The sequence below is a fragment of the Sinocyclocheilus rhinocerous genome, unplaced genomic scaffold (genome assembly GCF_001515625.1).
Source record: "Sinocyclocheilus rhinocerous isolate Xijiao unplaced genomic scaffold, SAMN03320098_v1.1 scaffold813, whole genome shotgun sequence".
NCBI classification, from domain to species: domain Eukaryota; kingdom Metazoa; phylum Chordata; class Actinopteri; order Cypriniformes; family Cyprinidae; genus Sinocyclocheilus; species Sinocyclocheilus rhinocerous.
The window spans coordinates 637,630-657,779 of record NW_015654524.1 but is presented as its reverse complement, the minus strand read 5'-3'; the positions used below and the strand labels follow the sequence as shown (position 1 = coordinate 657,779).

Below are 20,150 nucleotides of genomic sequence, written 5' to 3'. Positions count from 1 at the left end.
TTTTTTTTTTATGGATGGGCGATTTTTATTTAAGTTTTTTTGGACTGAAGCAATGCAACACCCGCGGAGTAGCATTAAACAGCTTGAAAGTTCAAAGACAATTTTTAATATAACTCCGACTGGATTCGTCTGAAAGAAGAAAGTCAAATACACCTAGGATGCCTCGGGGGTGAGTAAAACGAAGCCTAATTTTCATTTTTGGGTGAACTGACCCTTTAAGCACCAAATTATCATTAGAATGATTTCTGAAGGATCATGTGACACACTGAAGAGTGGAATAATGGCTGCCAAAAATTTAGCTTTGCCATCACATGAAAAAATTACATTTCACAATATACTGAAATAGAAAAGTTATTTTAAAATGTAATATTGCCGTTTTTATTCTATTTTTGATGGAAAAAACTGCAGCCTTATTAAGCAAAAGAAACAATCTTACCCATCCCAAACTTTGAATGGTATTTGTGTATTCTAATACATTTTGTAGTTAGAAGCATAAGCATTCGCATACTTTCATAGAGTATGTTCAATTTTAGTTTGACAAACATTGATGGTGGCACTTCCAGTTTTGTTCAGCTAAGATGGCAAAAGGCAAAAACACTGTTTTTATAAACCTCCACACATTAAGACAGAAAGAAAGAGAGTGTGATTAAGGAAAAAGGTGACTCTCAGGATTCAGCTTGGAAAGAATTAATCAGGAAGGTTTAGCAGGGGAACAGACCTGAATACACAACAGACTCGCATCTCCATTCCCACGTCTACACAGTCAGTCTGGGATACAAGACCCCTCCCTGTAATCACAGCAATATTTCAACTCTAATCCAGCGTCCTTAGGTCTTCAGCTAAAACATCCTTCGTCTCTTGCAGGCACCAGCAACGCTGTTCACTTTATTCTGAAAAAGCACTCCAAATTCAAATGACATCAGCACCCTACTCACTTGTACTTACTGCAAGTTGTCTAAGTGGGTCAAGGGGGTCTCCGCAGGGATCTCATAAGCCACACGTGCTGTCAAGAAGTAGCTAGGTATGGCTGATAAGACCCTCACAGCGACAGGCGAGAACCCTGCTGATTCATTACTGAGCCAGGCCAGGATGAGCACTGAGCTCCGATGCCCAGAATCACACCAAGGCAAGTCCTGCATCCATCATTACACCCTGGGCACTAGGAATTAGGGGTGGAACGGTTCTCTGTAAAAAATCAAACCATACGGTTCTCCACGCACTAGGACCGCAGTTCAACTTAAATCTGACAGTGCATCTGTAATATGGTTTGTTATAAATAACATGTAAAACAAACAGGGTTCGGCTAATGAATGTTTCTGTTAATGGATGTGAATTCTGGCTTCCCAGTACATTACAACGACAGCGATGGAAAAAAAAAAAAAAACATGGACAAACCATTCACTCTTGTTCAATGCGAATGCCGTATGCTGGAATATGAGCAGTCATTTATTCCGTCATCGTGCTGATAGCGCAGGTGAGACCTGAACAGCATCATTAAACCTTAAACAGACCTTAAACAACAGTATCTGTGTTTAAACTAAACTCATTTAAGCGTTGCCAGTTTAAACATTTAAGAGCCAGAGGACGAGAGCTCGCGCGCGCAGTGAGAAGATGTGCGTGTGCTCATCCGAAGCACGCAAATATTAAGCTCTCTCTGAAGTATTGTGTTTGAATGGACAAATTCACACAAAACTTATGTCAAAATGCCCGTCTTGGTACGTATCCTATAGCAAACATAGCCGGCTTGAGACCTGAACAGCATCATTAAACCTTAAACAGACCTTAAACAACAGTATCTGTGTTTAAACTAAACTCATTTAAGCGTTGCCAGTTTAAACATTTAAGAGCCAGAGGACGAGAGCTCGCGTGCGCAGTGAGAAGATGTGCGTGTGCTCATCCGAAGCACGCAAATATTAAGCTCTCTCTGCAGTATTGTGTTTGAATGGACAAATTCACACAAAACTTATGTCAAAATGCCCGTCTTGGTACGTATCCTATAGCAAACATAGCCGGCTGAACGTACTGTATCAGTACTAATCACTGGATCAGTGCATTCACTTAAAGTGACAGCACTTTCTTAATATTAATCACACAGCAACAACAAGGAAATCACTCACTGCTCTTGATTGAATAGCTTTTGTAACTTTAATAATGATTAATCTTTAATTTATACAGTAAATATTCAATGCTATTTTACATTTGATTACTTTATTCAATTTCTGTACCTAAAAACTAATGTTAGACCTACCTAAAAATTTATTTTATTTGTATCTTTACACTATTGTATTTATTTGTGCTGTTGCTTGTAGTTAGATAGATTATTCATTTTCTTTATTTTTATTTGACAGTATAGTTTTTGCCTAAACATAGCACATACTGAACCATACTGAAACCGTGACTCTGAAACCGTGATACAAACCGAACCGTGAGTATGTTGAACCGTTCCCACCCCTACTAGGAATGTACAATTCATCCAGAAAAAAAAAACCTCACAACCAAAATCACAATTGTGCACAAATGCAATGGCAAATCAGGGGTGTTTAAACCAGACTGTTAGCCATCAGTAGACTGTTTTTGTGTTTAACTTCTGTTCTAAACTTTAGGTTGAAATGTGCAAAACTGCGGTGACCGCTTCAGTGATTGTAATGGGATGGGAGTGCTCTGGTATTGTCACGTTGCTCACTTTGTGTGTATAATTTATTCAAAATGTGAACAACACTTCTGTTTTTCCTGCTACTAAGTGGGCCAGCGTGAAGTCAACCATTTAGGCCAGTGTTTCTCAACCCTGGTCCTGGGCGCCCCCCAACACTGCGCATTTTGTATGTCTCCCTAATCTGACACATCCATTTAAGGTCCTGCAGTTTCTTCTAATGAGCTAATGAGTTGAATCAGGTGTGTTTGATTAGGGAGACACACAAAATGTGCAGTGCTGGGGGTCACCCAGGACCAGGGTTGAGAAACACTGATTTAGGCACTTTCAATTTGGTCTTGATTTACTGATGTACAAAATAGCAATAAATTAATTCAGGAACACATTACTCGCAAAAAAATCCAATGTATAAAAAAATACTCAAATAACAGTGAAAACTACTCAGAATTTTAAGGGTTAGAAATGCTATGGTAAAAACCTGTTAATTGGTTAACACTAAGTTCCTTTAATGTATGATGTGAAAACTATAATAAATGGACATTTCATAGAATTTTACAGTAAAATGCTGTTAAATGTACAGCTTTTTGTAGTAAAAAACAATTAATCTTAGAATTTTCAGTCAAAAACCATAAACTGACATTTCATTTAAATAATTAGGCCCCTGTTTCTTAGATTTTGTTGTTAAAATAATGTTTATTGCTTTGTTTTTTTTTGTGTCATCATGATGGTGTTTTGTATTTGTGTCTATGACGCTGTGCAACATACATACATGTTGGTATTGGTGGTTTACAGGGAATCTCCATAGGCGTAATGGTTTTTATACTGTACAAAATGTATATTTTCCATCGCCCTACACCAACCCTACACCTAAACCTACCCCTTACAGAAAACTTTGTGCATTTTTAGATTTTCAAAAAAACTCAATTTAATATGTTTTTCAAGCCTTTTGAATTACGGGGACATAGGCAGTGTCCTCATAAACCACCTTCACATTGTAATACCTCTGTCATACCCATGACATTATACAAATTTGTGTCCCCATAAACCACCCAAACCAGTGCACATATATATATATATATATATATACAAAGTATTATACTACCGTTTTATATTGTCATTTTTTATAATATTAATTCGCAACATTTACTAAAAACCATTCACTAAAACTATTGAAACAATAGGCTAATTAGTTTACCAAACAATGAACAAAGCTGATTAGGTATTTTTGGAACTTTAACAAATGCTGATAATCTCTGAATGACTAAATATCAAGCAATTAATCTGCTTGGATGATTTCTGTCTAACTACATCTGACTTCTCTTAAAGCAAATTCTATTAATCGAATTTAATAATCATGATTACAGTATCAACAGAAATAATTCACAGTTATAATCTGTCATAATCATGCAGCCCTACAGGGTACAAACACATAGGGGCCTGTCTAATCAGAATCTTGGATCATTAACACAAATCCTCTAATTAACCTGTTAAGTATGAGAGAGCGGCCTGCAAATGTGGCTCCAGAGACCAGCGTGTGTATGTGCACACACAACTACAGGGTCGTGGGGGTTTCAGCTTTGTGCTTTGCAACTGGCACTTTGTTCTTATGGTACAAAGGGAGAAAGAAACAGGAAAAGCAAGAGAAAGACAGAAGCTCATTTGAAGCAAACAAGAAAAAAAGTGTCATAATATCTTTCCGACATGAAAAAAAATCTACAAGTAGCACAGAGAGAAAGAATGAGTCTAAAGAGAGGGAGAGATCGAGAATGAAAGAACTAAAAATGCTTAGATGTTGACTTCGGGTATAAACATAAAAGACAAGCGACATACTGAGTGAAGCTCCTCCAGGTTGAGGTCTGAACTCTCCTCAGCTTCACACAGCTCCACCAGCGGTGAACTCTCACAGAAGGGGTGAGAAAGAGACAGAGGCTGAGGAGAAATACAGAGCTGAGTTATTATATTAATGAACGGCTCCAAGCAGCAGCTGCCTGCAGAGATGCCGAGGCCGTGCTCAGCCTTTCCCTTTTTCAGAAGCTGCCGGTTTCAATCTGACAGGCAAATGGGGCAATGCCACAACACCCGCTGCTGCTGATGCTGATGCAGAAGACTGTCTTCAAAAGAGAGTCAAACACACACTTTCACATTCTCTCATCTATTGCTCTTTCTCAATATCTCAGCTCCAAGATGAGCAGTTATGTAAAGATGCAGGTGAAAGCAAACAATGACTTTAAGTTTTTCCTTCTGACATGGATGACAAAGACATAAAGGCCACATTTGCATCTCCAGTGTTTACAATAAGAGTTATTTTATTAAATCATAAAAAAAACTGTTTTTATCATTTGAATTCACTGATTACAGTTATCAAATCAAAATCAAGTTATCATTACTTCTAGCCAGTGATTGCGAATGTACTTGCCAGTATGAGCAATATGCATCAGACAGTCCACAAATGGTCCCTGGCCATACCGTCAGAGCCATAATCTCTCACTATCATCGCAAATTTAGGCTCGATTAATTTTCACAGTGGGGAATTCTAGTATTTCTTTATTGATGCCACATGGTAATTACTCGGTCATCTCTTGTGTGTGTACTTTTTGCGTTCGGTAGCGGGGGTTTATTATGCCTGTGTGTTGCATGTTTGATGTCCATTGACAAATCTGACTTTCAAGCATTTGTTAGGTTTAGCTTACAGTCTGTTTATAGAACTAAACATCGCAGCGTAGAGAATGTTTACCTTTGGTGGACCCGTGCGAAACGCTAAAAGGGGACATGAGAGAAAGTGCAAGAGTGTGGTTGTGAAAACGAACAACTGTCCCAGCTGTCCCAGAGAGTCTTATCTCATAAATAAGTGGAGAAATCTGACCCAAGGAGCCCCAAGCTGTTCTTCCATAACTAGCGTGAACACCAGGCTGTTCCTCCGCTGTGCTGCTTCAAAGAAACTTTGTTGCCACCACTTATGGTACCAACGACAGTCGTGAGAAACAAGGCAGGTGAAACCGCCCTTAAACAAGCCAGTGTGAGAGAAAGAAAAGCAGCGGCCTTAAAAGCCCAAGTGCCATCTTTAACATTTGGCAGAGCCAGCGCTCTCCCGTGTCGGAGAGATTGTGAAGTTGACCCTGCGGCTATGCAATTAAGCTCCCTCATACAGAGATTCATCAATAAACCTCGCATTAAAAAAAGCACTCAAGATTGTTTACCACAACATATTCCTAGCGTGATCTGGAAAGGTTTAAAAATCCCAGTCAATTTGCTCAGTATTTCCACACCAGCCCTTGCGGCTCCCTCGGCGCAGAGAGGAGCCGCATGTCGAGCAGCGCTAATGTGGTGACCCAATGCCAGATCTCGAAGTCATGACAGACATGGGGCAGGAGGACAGAGCAGAGCGTTCTCAGGGACGATGGTCTCTGGCTTATAATTTCTAGAGTTTACACTGGCAGTATCAAGTTTCCTTGAGGACAGCGCCGGCGGTGGTGCTGGGCAGGCTGAGGGAGACGGTGAAATAAAGCAGGGGTGACATGCTATGCTATTTATACTGAGCAAGTAGATAATTGTTTAAAGGTTAGGCTGCGAGCAAAGCATAAACAAGCATTCTGTGATATTTTTTTTGTGTGTGTGTGTGTGTGTGTGTGTGTGAGAGAGAGAGAGATGTCCCTGCGGCACAAAGAGGAAGAGTGTGTCACATGATTGCCAGGCTGTCTGCCTGGGATACAAGGCTCTCTTATGTTCTTTAAGATAACAGACAGAAAATAGGAGCTACAAGTATTTATAGATCTCTCAAAAGCTCACAGGAGATAGTTCAGCCAAAAAAAATTTACATTTCTGTCATCATTTATTCACCCTCATGTTGTTCCAAAACTGTATGATGTTGTAGTTATTTTGTCAGCCTACAAAAATGACAAACAACATCATAGAAGTAATCAGTATAACATGAAGGCAATATTCACTAATAATCTTGCCCTCCTTTGAGCTGTTAATAACAGTGAGTTAGTCAGTGAGTTTAACTCAAGAATCAATTCAGATTTGTGAACAATCAATTCACTGAGAAGAACTGACTCAAAAGAATGATTCATTCATAAATTGGACTAATTCGGTTCTTGAGTGCCACTCATTCAGTGATTAAAATGAATTTAATTTAAGCCATAACTGCATGCGATATTAAGACTTGTTTTAAGAAATAACATTTTACTTAATTGGAAATTCATCTTTTTCTTGTTGTAAGATATTTTTAGAAATGCCTCAGTTTTATTTGGTCCACATGATGGAGATTAATGGCAAGCAAAACTGTCGGTTACCAACATTTGTGAAAATATCTTTTGTGTTCAGCATGTTTGGAACAGCACAAGGGTGAAAAAGCGACAACAGAATTTTCATTTTTGGGTGAATTATCCCTTTAAAAACTTAAAAAATCCCTTATTTTAAGCATAAATATAACAAAGCTTTTTGTTAGTTTGTTTTTCTCCATACAAATGAAGTCAAAAGTAAGCTAAATTGTTTGCTTACCAACATTCTTCAGAATATATTATTTTCTGTTCCTCAGAAGACAGACAGACATTCAGGTTTGGAATTAAATGAGGGTGAGTAAATGTCAGAATTTTCATTTCAGCTGAATTACTCCTTTAAAGATGTTTAGAAATTTTTACTGCTCAACACAACAAAATGCCAGTGAAGGAAAAAGTTTGTTTTGCAGCGTGACATTGTGCACTGTGAGTGCAAAATGACAAAACCAAAGAAACACTTGCAGGATTTAGCATGCTGAGGCGGGAGGTAGCGATGCTAACGGCTGAGCTAAGCTTCACAGCTCAACTCAGAAAATCTGTCACTCTCTTTCCCCCTCTGTCTCTCTTTTTCTATTCGGCCTGACACAGAAATGCCAGCCGCCTCTGATGCTGACCACAAAAACAAGTTATTAAAAGGCTTGAAAGGGGTTATGAATATTCACATGGGGGATTTGAGAGGAGAGGAAATGCAGAAGCCTGACAGTGGGGTGAGCAGTCAGACTCCTGTCTCACTAAACGATTCGAACACAAATCCATTCAGGTCCTTATGAGCACACGGGGGTGAAAAACATTTACATACAAATACAATTATGCCACCACACACACATACACATGCACACATACAAAGGCTACAGAATCTGATTAGCATTATTCCTCTTCACTAGGGCAAAATCCATCATGTGCTGCAATTGATTTGAAATACATTAGCAAATTGTCATCTGAAACCAAGAATTGTAATCCCTAATCAAACGGATGAGAGCTCTCTCTTTCCATTTTCCCTCTCTTCTGTTTACATGCACGAGCCCAAAATTGCAGTGTTTTCCCCACATGGAGAAGTGCTCTTAACAAGCGAGGACACTCAACATCAAAGATTTTTGGCTTTTTGTCAGGGCATTTCAGCTGAACGCCAGATTGATTCGTATGGTGTCTATGTGTGTGTGTGTGTATATGTGTGTGTCTGACATCATCCCAAGGGAGCACCAGACTGTGTTACAGCAACTGCCCGCTGACACTAGACCTGTTGCCTCCAGATGGCCTGCGCCACACACACAGTGCACATCTCACACACACACACACACACACACACAGTTCTCCTCAGCACACGAGTGATATCTTTTCATCTCTGGTTCAATATTAAGTGTTCTCTTTCACCCTCCATAAGCTCCAATCACTACGAATCTACGATCTGCTGGTACATTATTATGTCTTGTCTGTTGTTAAAGTCATGAACAGCTCTTTGTTGTACTGTATTGCAGTAGTCATGCCAATAAAGCTTTATTGAAAGTGCAGAGACAGAGAAAGATGAATCTATACAAGACAAAATCATGTAAAACTAATTGCAATATGAAAAATACCTAATGATACATTAAAGCATAGTTCACCAACAAGTTTTCTTAATGCAATCTTATAGCTCATTGAAATCCATTTGACTTTATGAAAGTCAGTCATAGTATTCATAGATATCACATCCTTGTTGTTACAGCCTACTTATTATATAATATACGTGACCCTGGACCACAAAACCAGTCATAAGTAGCATGGGTATATTTGTTGCAATAGCCAACAATACACTGTATGGGTCAAAATTATAAATTTTTCTTTTATGCCAAAAATCATTAGGATATTGAGATCATGTTCCATGACGATATTTTGTAAATTTTGTATATTTTGTAGATGATGTTTAAATCTCAATTTTCAAAAAATTGACCCTTATGACTGGTTTTGTGGTCCATGGTCACATATTAATAAATGTGTGTGTGTGGGTTTTATATACAGAATATATATTTCTAAATAATGTATTGATTGTTTTAAGATGGAAAACATACAAAAAGAGCAAAACAGTATTACAGTAATGAGAATCATCATTAAGAGTAATGAGAATTTCGAGGGAAAATGTGCTTAAATGTAATAAAAAAATTACGCCTCATTTTTCTTAGGGAAAATATAATTTCTCATTTTCTTAATGTGGGAAAAATATGACTGGGACACATTTTCATGAGATTTACCCAAAGAGAGAGGGGTAGTCACCAGATGCACTCACAGCATGGGTTCTGTTTGGCTCTGTGAGCTGATTTGTGCAGGAACTCCAAGGTTTCTATACATTAATTGGTTCCTCTGAGTTCTTGATTTAAATGTTTTTCAGCCGCCAGCAACCCGCCTGTCCGTTAAACACCCACAATCCCTCTCCAGAGCCCCATCTCTTGCTAATTTTTCTCATCCACTTTCAGGATTACCTCACTGCCTGGCATCTTTCCTCCTGCCCTCTGTCCTTTGCCCTCTCCCTCTTTCTCCTTTTCCCATCTTGAGCCCCACATTCATTTCAGGGCTACTTTGTTCAGTCTCTCTCCCTTGCTCATGCATGATTGCGTCCTGCGAGTCACAGAATGCGGTACGCTGTTAATTACCTTGAGGCTGAGAACGAGCCGCTCGGACAGAGACAGAAAGGACAGAAGAATTAGAGCAAAAGGAAAGTCCATAAACACAGAGATGGTTAAACATTTAACAGTGGCGCTGCACTGTGCAAACAACTCTTCCTAGCAGATTTCCAGTTGAGAGGAAAGACAGAATTGTGTTCTGGGTAAAAGCACCTCTATGGGGACAAAAAGAGGCTGTAAAATGAACATCCTCAGGTGTTTTTAACCACAGAAAAGCGGGAATGTGTCCTCAGAGGCTCAGTGAGTCATCTATGGCTTCATCCTCCTCATCAACACACAGACTTCCTTGTCTACCTGAGAGACTGTGTTCTCACAACAGCTGCAGAGCAGTGCCAGCCAAATACACCAAGCAACAATGTGAGATTTCTGTGTTGTGGTGTGTGTAGGTGAGATCACGAGACATTGACATGCACGTCTTGTCAGTAAAGCCGGTTCTGTGATTAGTAGTAAATCTCCATCACCTGCTTTCAGATGGAGCAGCATTTACTGCACAGAGCCGTAGTTCTCTGACAAGCTACGAAAAAAAAGAAGAAAAAAAAAATCACAGACTATATAATCGTCCGATTATGAAATCGAAGAAATGGTTCGCGATAATGACAGCTGTTTGCGTAGCTTCTACGGCTACGGCTCTGTGTAGTAAATGCAGCTCCATCTGAAAGCACGTGAAAATACCACATTATAATAACATGTTTTAACTCCAAACTCACTTCATAACGTCAGCAGAGTGTTTGTAAAAAATTCTGTGAGATGATGTGGCTTCTTACACAGAATAAGGTACGCAAATAGGGCTGTCGCGGTAGTTCCACAGGAACTGTTATCATTTACATGTGTGGAGCGTCTCAAACTCCATCTCTGTATGTTCATCTGAGAATGCAACATGCGCAACAATCAGATTTGTAAGGTAAATCATTTATAAATCTACGCAAACTCAGGAGAATACATCGCGGTTTCAAAAGATGGACACTTGCTTCTTGCACTTTATCTTGCACTTTACTTTTTTACTTTTGGATTTCATTTGGTTTAATGAAATATAGTTTAATAAAATATTCTTAAGTAAAATAGTTGATTTTTTTGTGGGAAATTAATCGCTTAGATTAATCGATAAATTAGACGATAGATTAATCTAAATAAAAATAGTTATTAGTGGCAGCCCTATACGCAACATATTTCATAGTATTCTAAGCAGTGATAAATGTTGATTAGCATTGCATTTTAGATATACTTTATAATGAAGATTATAATATTAAGAACTCAGATAAACCATATATTGCCATAGTCGTGTGTTTATTAGTCACGTTAAATCAATGAAAGCATTTAAATCTTCTGTTCCTGAGTTTCTTCTGCGGGGTGTATTTGGACTTTCCGCACGAGAGTGCCCTCTGGCCTTCGGATGGAGATTTACTACTGATCACAGAACCGTGCTTCACTGAAAGATACGCATGACAATCGCAGCTTCTGTCTAATCGCGATTTCAATTTTATTTCGATTTATCGTGCAACCCTAGTGCAAACCGCTAATAAGTCCTGGACAATAGTGAATGACTGTTTTTTCACTTGTCAATCAAAGCATGCTCTAAAAATGGGGTTTGCAAACCCCTAAGGATCGTGAGGGAACTGCAAGGGGGTTCATGAGTCATTGAAAAGTTAATAATTAATCATAAAAATATCAAATGAAATACATTTTTAAAATATTAATAATAATAATAATAATAATAATCAACACTGAAGCAAATGTCTACAAATGTGTTGTTAAATAACTGAAATATTAACTTAAAATTGCATGGGGTAATTCAAGTAAATATTTTACATCAAAAGGGTTCATGACTAAAAATGTGGGAATATTTAGTCTAAAATATGGGTTTAAAAGAAATCATACAAAACATAAAATCTGGGAACGCCCATTGGATGCATACATCCATAAGAATTCACAGAACTTCTCTGGTTTGACTGATATCAACATGCAGCAACACAGATCATGCAAAGCATTCATCTGAAATTCAGACCAAAATGTGTTACATTTTTGAAAGCAATAGTTTTTTTATACCCTATCATCAACATTCAGCGATACACTTGCATAAGAAATCACAAAATTAGAGACCCTCCCTTGAAATCCGATCACAGTGTTCACAAGAGGCACATTTGAGATGCAAATAAAAACCAGGTGTAAACACAGATGTCTCATTTGACCACTTGTGATTGGATCACCTGAGAATGAGATGAATGGTGTAAACAGGTCTTATGTGAATGTATGGGTTACAGTACCAAGTCCAACCAGCCTCTTTCTTCTCTGACTGGCAGTGTTTTTCCAGTTCCTCATTGTTGCCTCTTGTTAGCATCTCCCCTCATTAACAAATCTTTCTGCCGCCACTGCGTGAGAGAGATGACTGGGCCTCAGAGAATGAGCAAAGGCGGCAGTGAAACACAGTCACACACATACAATCTAGTTTTTCTATTTCACTCTTTCTTACCCTCTCACACATCCTCTGTCTGTCTCTCTCTCTCTCACACACACACACACACACACACACACACACACTTGCTCTGTTTATTCACGCCCATGCAGGCTAACAATCTCCTGTCGCCCACCATCTTTTCTCATCACCTCGTTCTCTCAGCCGAAGGCCTAGAATTGCATTCAGCATCTCCTTTCACAGCTCTCTCTGTGTTCTGAAAGAGTCACACACAACCCCTCAACACACACATAAAACTCTTTCAATCTCTGATATCCTGCCTGCTGTTTACGCATAGAGGTGTATTTATGTAGCTTATGCAACAACTGTAAAGACTATCAGCTTGGACAAAAAGAGAAGGGTGGGATGAGAATAAAGGGGAATGGGAAGTGAAGGAAATAAGAAAGCAAACAAAAAGAAAAAGGAAAAGGAAATGAAAAACATGAAGGAAAATGAAAAGGTAAATGAGAAGGAAGTAGAAGAAATAGGGAAAGGAAAGGAAAGGAAATTAAATGGAAAGAAGGAAATGAAATGGAAAGGAAAGGAAATTAAATGGAAAGGAAAGGAAAGGAAAAAGGAAAAGGGAAAAAGAAAAGGAAAAGTAAATATAAGCAAAAGGAAGTAAAAGTAAGGGATGGAAAGCAAAAGAAAAAAAGGAAAAAGAACAAGGAAAGGAAAAGGAGGGAGAAGTCAAAGGAAGAGGAAGTAAAAATTAGAAATGGTAAGCGAAAAAAAAAAAAGGACACAAGGAAAAGGAAAAGGAAAAGGAAAAGGAAAAGACAGCAAAAAACAAAAAGAAAAAGAAAAGTCAAGGAAAAGGCAATAAATGGACAAAGGATACTAATTCAAGGAAAAAGACAAGAATGGAGAGCAGAAAAGAAAAGAAACAAAAGGAAACACGCTGTACAGTAACATCAGACCAAGTAACAATGTTCACACTCACCTAATTAGGAGGTTTTTGCTGTGTAAATTCTAAGCTCACTTACTTGGCTCCACTTGAAAGATGTGAAAAATCAGAAACAAAGTAAAAAAGAAAAAGAAAAAATGAAAGATGGATATGTGATAAAACTGCAGGACGAAGGGGTCTTCGCTGAGGGGGAATGGAAGAGAAGCTCCATTACATTTTAATGGGAGGAGCCATGACCTCCAGCACCACCTTATGGCAGGTCAGGAGAAGGGTTAACCCTCCAGGGGCAGAAGAATCATGGGAAATAAGGTTTTTAGAGGTCACTTGTTAATGCGTTTATCGCTCCCTCTCTGCGACTCCTACACTAACCTTCAACAGGCATAAACGTGTGATGGGAAAACAGGGAATCGCGAGACGAGGCCAGTGAAAGACCGGGTGGGCATCTCAACGTGCGGTTTCTGAGCGGGCCCAGCGTGCTTCTCACCTTCTCTTTCGGCAAGCTCTACATGCTAAGTGAAAACATTGTTCCGGTCAATTTGTTCCTTTCAGAGCCCCAGTGGGCAGTGTCCTTTAGCCTGACAGCACACTGAGAGAAAACACTCTGTCTGGAAGGGTCTGACATCAAGACAAGTGTGAGGGAGAGACAGAAAGACGTAGGGAGAGAAAGAAAGACTGAGCTCTGTGCCAAAAAGGGAGGGACAGCGAAAAGGGACGGTTTGAGATATGGAGAAATCGAGGGCTGACAAAAGGAAAAAAACAAAAGGGAAGGAAACCGGATGACAGTAAAAGACTGATAAAGAGGATGCCAATGACATGGAGGGAGTTATGGGGCCCTGCATGGGGGAGTACGAGTGAACAGCACCCCTACGCCCACGGACCACCTCGAAAAGGGTCCACCGGGGGGGGGTTAAGCAGCTGCAGGTGACGCAAAACCCCAAGGATAACTGTAAGCGTGCATGTGTGTTCGTCCGCGCGTGTGCCCCTGTGCCCGGAGCACCTGTTCCCTCGGCACACTGGCCTCAACACTTGCACTGACGGGTGAAGTGCGGCTGTTGGGGGGAAAGGGCTAACTTGAACAGGGCACCTATTCAAGAAAACTTGGAACACTCTCTCTATTTCCCTTCATCCACCTCTTCTAATCCCTCCCAATCACATTTCAGAATATCCTTCGAATTACATCCCAGTAAAATCAGCAGGACAGTTGCTCGAGCTCAGAGCACATTGGTAAGGTTGCACATCTCAAACCAAGGCAGGTAATAAAACAGCTCTGTGTTTGCTGGGGATTAGAACGGCTCTGCTGAACAGTCTGTTAAGATGTAAAGTGCATTAAAGACAATGGCAACAGCAGAATTGAAGTTGTTGAGAACGAGAACAGAAACATAACTGGGTCATGGACATTACTAACTTTTTGTCCTCAGTTTATTCAAAAATACAATAAAAATGTAATTCACACATACAATGACTTGAATACACCAGTTTTATAATAAGCATGTTTTAATTTCTGAATGAAAAAAAAACATGTTGATGAATTTATGATTCCTTTTTGAAGGGGGCATACAGGCTAAAATGTTAGGGTGAAATTCTAAAGTCCTGATATAAAATTTTTTTTTTTTTTTTTTTAACTCAAAAAAATCATGTGGTCCATGAAAAAAAAAAAAACATTTAACAGGACATTATTTCATAGACTATGTGGCAAGGTCGATAATAAGTCTATTAAAATATCACATAGGCCCTAATTAATTTATTGAAATTCCAACCACCTTTAAAAGAATATTTCAAAACCTTTTGGAAAGTAATGGATAATGTGTACTCTCACATGTATTGTACAGAAACTTTTTTTTTGCACTTAATGGTTACACCACTTGACATTTTTAGAGTTATCAAACTGAAGCTTTTCATAAAAATAGTATTTTTAAATGAATACAAAGAGCAAATTTCTAACAACTTGCTGAAATGAAATGTTTTAAACTAGATTTTTAAAATATTGTGGGCACTCTTATACATCATTGACCCAACTACAGAGCAAGTGACTGCTTCATTTCTTGCTCATAAAAACTGTGCAGCGCAACAAATGGAGTTAAAAAGGGAACACTGAAACCGATCTATTCCAAGACGTACACTTCCTGTGCACTTCACACATTGTGTGCTGTGGTGCTAATGATAATTCAGTGTGTAATGAGTGGTTTTGTTTGTGCGCTCAAAGAGGTCAATGGCAAGCTCACACAAATGCCACCCTCAGTCATGAATCATGGGCCTCAGGGACTGTCGAAATGAAAAAATGTGAGCGCTTAAGCTGGACTGAAACCAAACAAAGAAGATGGATGATAATAACCCAATTCACAATGCAAAAACTGAACCGCTCTAATGACTGCTATCGAGCTTGAGACCTTTAGTCATGTAGACAGTAAGAAAATTGAGTTTTTGCTTCAAAGAACAATTCTTGTCCATAATAAGCCAGAGTTGTTGGTGGAGAAAACAGGCTGCTATCCTATCCATATCTTACCTTTCCTTCACTAAAGGACATCGTCTCCACATGGCAAATCCTCTTTTCACTTCCTTTCTCATCTGCTCTCTCTCCTGGGTTCTTTTAAATGCTTTCACCCCTTAGGGACTTCACTCACTTCTTTCTCTTTTTCCAGTCCACAAACCTTGAAGGATAACAAAAGACAGCGCAATGGCTATTTGAATTTGAAACAGGGGGACTACGACAAAAACCGTGTCTCACAGCGAGGCGGCAGACAGACCGGTGCTGAAGAGCCAGCCATTCATGAAAGTTCACCCTCATGTTGAGAAACTTAAAAGAAGATGATAAATACTATTCTGACACAGCGCGACCCACTTACTTGGTGGAATACGAACAGCTGTTGAATAGTTGTATGTTCAAACACCTGGAAGATACGGCAAGTAAAACAAACACACATAAACACCCACCAACCATACTAAAGCAAACACACACTCTCTTAGATTCAAGTTGCCTATATCAAGAACCAGATTGGGCTCTATATGAGCTATGTGGTTCTTTGGAGACTAAAAGAGCTCTTGATGTTTCATTATAGGGTTTTCTGATCAGTGTACTGGGTGGGTTCTAAAAGCACAAGAACATAGTCTTCCTAAAGAACCACAGAATAAATGGCTCTTTGTGGAATTAAATAGGTCCTGCTATGAAATCCGGCTGCAAAATCATTTTGGTTGTAATTTGAACCTTTATTTTTAAGAGTGCAGCTCTAAATGTCAGTTCACGAGAAACAGGGTGAATGGGGAAAGAAAGAACAATGACACCTAGACACGTTTCATTTAACAGCTACCGTTCACAGTTTTTACAATTGGTTTTGGTCAGAACTGCCTTTCTAAATACCTAGTGTGCTTTCAAAAATCTTCAGACAGTCAGAAAACCAGAAGAACATGCAGACTAAACTATAGATCATTTTGTTACTGCATTCAATGACCACATCTTTCAAAATTCATTAAGTCTTCTCGAACTCATATACCACTCTAAGAAAGAAAGAAAGAAAGAAAGAAACAGGCCAACAAGGCCTACCACATGATTTCCCTTATAGCTGACAACATTTTGCTATGTCATTTCATTATCATCATCAATTCAAAAGAGCCCATCTTTGAAATATCATGTAAACATGACTGACTGGGACGGATCAGGCATGCCAAGAGCAAGTGATATAGATACATTATATGTATATTGGTGCCAGTGCATTTGATTAAAGGTGAATCTGTTGCACGGATATGTGCAGACACTTGTTTTTGTTTTACAGTATCAGAGCTATATTTTATAGTGGAATTACCGTATGCAAAAAGTAAGGCATGCTGTTGCATAAAATTTGTGAGTTTTTTTTCCTTGTACTGCATGCAACACAATAAAGAGCTGTCATTCTTGTTTTACAAAAGGCTTCTGGTTTCTGTTAAAAAATATCTTGTAATGCTCAGTGTCTTGATGGGTGTGAATGTTAGTTAGGTTATGGCAGAATGAGTTCATTTGTTTAGGTGATTTAAGTGCATTTGAGATTAATTGCTGTGTCAAGATGGAAAAGATAACTGTGTGAAGAGTTTGGAGGAAGTACACTCAGTTTTGAGAAACGCACATAACCACTTGTAAAAGACTGCACAAACGCAGTCAACCTGAGAGCAAAAAGCTATAAAAATAATCAATTGAGGCATATGAGAGACCTAAAATGAAGACAATCTTTTAAGACTTGAATTTAATGAAATAATGTCATAATCTAATTGCAATATTGATCAAAAGAAAATACTGAAGGTAAAGTGATATTGTTGCCAAAACAAATTTTTTCAAGACAAATGAACCTCAGCTACTGTAAAATGTGAAAAACTGTTAATTATTTAATTCTGTTCCACCATACACAAGGCTTCAACACAACCCGAATTTCATTGGCAAAATCAAGACCAACAACTCTCTAAATCATGTCTAAATACAAAAACGCATTTCCTTAATTACATAAGCGTAATACCTCATAAAGAAGAAGCATAACACGTCTGAACAATACTCTAAGACTAATTACTTAGTGTGGAAACAACACAATTCAGGGGCGCGCGCAGAACCAACCCCATCATCGCAACACTGAGATGGAGAGGAAAAACCCGTAACAACTAGCCACTACAATCCAGAACAAAAGCTTACAATTTGGAGAACCAGCACACTTACCGATAACAGCCGCGGGAAACGTTGAGCCCGGTTCTCTGTGAATGACTCGCCTCCTCGGGACTATAATCCAGAATGACTGAGAGGAGAAGAGAGGAGGGGTCCGCGTGAAATCTACTCCTCTCTATCGCACCTGTCTCTGGTGAAGAGTTTGGAGGAAGTACACTCAGTTTTGAGAAACGCACATAACCACTTGTAAAAGACTGCACAAACGCAGTCAACCTGAGAGCAAAAAGCTATAAAAATAATCAATTGAGGCATATGAGAGACCTAAAATGAAGACAATCTTTTAAGACTTGAATTTAATGAAATAATGTCATAATCTAATTGCAATATTGATCAAAAGAAAATACTGAAGGTAAAGTGATATTGTTGCCAAAACAAATTTTTTCAAGACAAATGAACCTCAGCTACTGTAAAATGTGAAAAACTGTTAATTATTTAATTCTGTTCCACCATACACAAGGCTTCAACACAACCCGAATTTCATTGGCAAAATCAAGACCAACAACTCTCTAAATCATGTCTAAATACAAAAACGCATTTCCTTAATTACATAAGCGTAATACCTCATAAAGAAGAAGCATAACACGTCTGAACAATACTCTAAGACTAATTACTTAGTGTGGAAACAACACAATTCAGGGGCGCGCGCAGAACCAACCCCATCATCGCAACACTGAGATGGAGAGGAAAAACCCGTAACAACTAGCCACTACAATCCAGAACAAAAGCTTACAATTTGGAGAACCAGCACACTTACCGATAACAGCCGCGGGAAACGTTGAGCCCGGTTCTCTGTGAATGACTCGCCTCCTCGGGACTATAATCCAGAATGACTGAGAGGAGAAGAGAGGAGGGGTCCGCGTGAAATCTACTCCTCTCTATCGCACCTGTCTCTGTGCAGATCTGATCCCTGATCTGACATCCTTAAGACAACTGTGTCCGAACCCCCAACAACTAACCCCCCGCCCCAACGTACACAACGACACCTGTCCCCGGGTAAAAACACCGCGCAACAAAGCTCGTTTATGCTGCTCGTGAACAAATGGCATTCCCGGCTTGGTCCTGCATCCGTTGTATTCCCCTTCGGACAGCCATCCAGTATCAAAGAACTCGTTTGCAATAAGCGGGAATAAACTGCCTTATGTCTAACAAATGATGGCAAAAACAGTCCACGCCAGCGCAACCAGCTGTGCCTTATGAAAACGTGTCTGTCTGGGCTGGAAACACTTGCCTTATCAATCACCTACCGCTACAATAGTTATTCAGTGCTGCGCCAGTAGAATGAACACGCTCCTGAGCGCGTGGACAAAAAAGGCACGTTCGTTTGTTTGGTGCACGGCGCGCGACGCAGCCTCCGATTTGAGTCCAAACTCTGGAATCCGTTAAAGGAAACTCTTATTGTCCGGTAGAAATGTAATATTTCCAGCAATCCCCGGCGTGTAGCCCGCAGTGTTTGGTCTGAAAGAGAAAGATCGCGCGTTTGCTATCTCAGCGCTGTTGTAAGTCTGTCACCCACAGCTATTCAAACGCAAGTCAATGCCAAAACCTGACGCAGAATAGAGCTGCGGACTGGAGCGGAATTAATTTGTTGTTAATCATTTGGGGTTAGGAAATAAACCAGCGATACTTGCTTGGATGAGGGGATTAGTCTTGGCATAGAAGCAAGCGCAAGTGGCAACGTAAGTGAATTTAATTTGGAGACCGAGAGAGCGAGCTGGAAAAACATCAAAATAAAGTCATCTTTTCACTGCAAATGCAGTTTAAAATATAAGCTACAAATATGAATATTGAAACATTAAATAATAATTAATAAAAATATCAATAGCCTACATTATAAATGAAAAAAGGAGAATACATATTCTGTTTTGACGTTAAAAAAGTTTAAGGCTAGAAACGTATTTTACGCAATTTTGAAGACCTAAGCACAGTCCCATTTTAAGGTCACCATGGAATCAGACTTGACCATTTTTATTTATTCATTCATTTTTAATGCAATACTGCAGTGTTTATTATAAATTATTTATCCGTGCACAACATTATTTAAAAAAGTATATATGTTCCCATGTAGGGCTGCACGATAAATCGCATGCGATATTTAACCCGCATCTTGTCAGTAAAGCCATTCTGTAATCAGCGGTAAATCTCCATGTGATGGAGATTTACCGCTGATTACAGAACCGGCTTTCTGACAAGATGCGCGTTAAATATCGCATGCGATTTATCGTGCAGCCCTATTCCCATGTAATCAAAACATTAACTTTCTCTCTTCCTCACAATGACATTTCTTCTCTGATGACGTGTGCACTGCCGCGAGGGCGGGACAATACTCCCACCTTTCCAGGAACCTGTTCAATTAATTCTCAATTGCCCCTTTTCTCGTTTAAGAAGTACTCCAATAGGGAAGAAAAGACGATCTCAACTTCTGTTCCATTTCGACTTTAAATACCATTCTGCATTGTGCAGGCGGTAACAAAGCTTAGAGGGCGATGGAGTTAAGGCCTGTTCCCGCATAAACGTTTGCAGCACACTTGGTTCACA

General features: G+C 39.3%; 1 protein-coding gene across 1 annotated transcript in view; it reads right to left on the bottom strand.

The window, feature by feature from the left end:
- The window catches only part of LOC107717564 (semaphorin-6B-like), a 132,925-nt gene extending 113,699 nt beyond the window's left edge, over positions 1–19,226 (bottom strand). The window contains exons 1-3 of the mRNA XM_016524354.1: positions 18,500–19,226; positions 17,610–17,739; positions 4,481–4,579 (exon numbers count right to left, since the gene is read on the bottom strand). The gene's annotated coding sequence lies outside the window, so the exon portion shown is untranslated. The remainder of the gene's footprint in view (positions 1–4,480; positions 4,580–17,609; positions 17,740–18,499) is intronic.
- Between the last annotated feature and the right edge of the window lie 924 nt (positions 19,227–20,150).